The sequence below is a fragment of the Schistocerca gregaria genome, unplaced genomic scaffold (assembly GCF_023897955.1).
Source record: "Schistocerca gregaria isolate iqSchGreg1 unplaced genomic scaffold, iqSchGreg1.2 ptg000362l, whole genome shotgun sequence".
In the NCBI taxonomy this organism is placed as follows: domain Eukaryota; kingdom Metazoa; phylum Arthropoda; class Insecta; order Orthoptera; family Acrididae; genus Schistocerca; species Schistocerca gregaria.
In genome coordinates, this window is record NW_026061819.1 from 2058682 (window position 1) to 2060690 (window position 2009).

Sequence of the window (2009 nt, forward strand, 5' to 3'; positions counted from 1 at the left end):
GCGTTTACCATGTGGGTACAGGAGCGACAATTGTAAAAGTTTCTTTCCTCGATTTTTGGAAAAGTTTGCGTTTGCGGACCCCATACCTGATGATGAAAAATGCTCTATTTACAATTATCTATCGATCGCTCTAATTCTGAGTCCGTTGCTCGTCAAAACCTTTAGGGTTGATTTTCTCAAAATTGCGGGGGTGTTGACCCAAAATATCTTGGAGTATTTCATTTTAGGTTCTACACAAGCAACCTGCCAAATTTGAGCCGAATCGGTTGGCCGTGTATGAGGCCTTCCCCTTGTTAGCCAGGATCGGCGACTACCTGCCCGCGCCTATCATCCGTCCCATACATGTCCGTCCTGCACACACATAATTGTGGTGCAGTAGATACATTCTACTTTACCACACTCGTCTCTAAAATAACCCGTGTTCAAGACGGTGGAAATACGAGGGTCTCTAGAATTTACCCCGAAATTCTCGAGACACTACAATGCCTTCCAGAATGCTGGAAGTTAGCAAAGTATAATTATTAAATTGTCATTACTTCAACACCCCCATCAATTTAATACTTTCCTTAACTACCCGTAAAATTCACTATCCCCAGCTTTTGACATATTTTACCAAAAGCAACTAGGACTGGACATTTCAGTAAACTGCCATTTGTTCCTCGGAGCTAATGTATTGAACATTTAGATGGCCTCGCCCTGTATAAAGACCAACAGCCGTTCTATCACATTTCGTTGTCTCTGATGAACCCTCACCGTCGAGGACAACATACTGCGTACTATTATTCAAGAAGTTTTCGAGCCATTCACATTTCTGTGAACTTATTCGAAATGCTCGTAGTTTCTTTAACAATTTGCAATGGGGCACGATGTCAAATTCTTTCCGGAAATCTAGAAATATGGAATCTGCCTGTTGCCCATCATACATAGTTCTCAGTATGTCACGTGAGGAGAATGTGTACAGGGAGTCTGCAGCAATCAGAAGTTTGGGATATTGGTCTCTAATTTTACGGGTCCGTTTCTTTACCTCTCTATATACTGGAGTCATCTGCGCTTTTTTTCCAGTCGCTTGAAACTTTACGCTGGGCGAGGGATCTACGACAAATGCAGGTAAGGGACCAATGACGTATAACACTCCTTGTAAAATCCAAAACCTATAACAATATTAATATACAGAAGAAAACGCTGCGATCTTATGCACCATCCTAATAGCTTGCGATCTCAGAATTTGCGGCGTGAGGCACCGTCACACGTCGCGAGGGCCAGGGAGACCACTCTCCCTTGGAAAAAAGCACTTGCATTAACGTGCCTGTATACTAGACTTGCAGTCATTACGACACTCGCTTTCTAAGTGGCGCACACATTCCGCCAGTATCAGGGTTATCGCCTGCTAGTTAGACAGCCAGCTATACACGCCAGCTCCTATCTAGCTCCGCTCCACCTGTCCGTCAAAACAGTGCGCATATAGCCGCGCCAGTCTCTTTCACTCTGCGCGAGAAAATTTAACATTTCTTCTTTTAAAATATGTAAAATTAAATCAATACGTTTTTTCAGTTTACTGCAAATATTACTTTTTGAAGCACTGTAATCATTTTCTTTCTTTATCTACAAATAGTGGGGATAATATGAAAAATGTTCTCAAACATAATTTTGAATGTCGAGTGTTGAGTATATACGAAATTTGGAAGGCTTCCTAACACCAAACGCTGACTGGAAGTATCTTGTATGATGAGGGGCCCTGTAGTCTGCAGGTTGACAGAAACTGTTCCGTCAGTGGAGGCGGGCCTATTTGGTAAAACATCCACACCACGTCTCCGTGCGACTTATCGCCGGCCGCGGGTGGGTCTTGAACCTGTCCTGGAGAGTGGTGGCGTGTTTCAGCCTGAATTAATGGAGTGCTCTGTTAGTTCAGAGACAGGTCTCCGTGCCGGCGCTGACGCACGGCGTGGTAGGAGGTCCGCAAAACCTCAGGCGTGGTGGGGATGTTTTGGACTTTGCGAGGGAAATAAGGA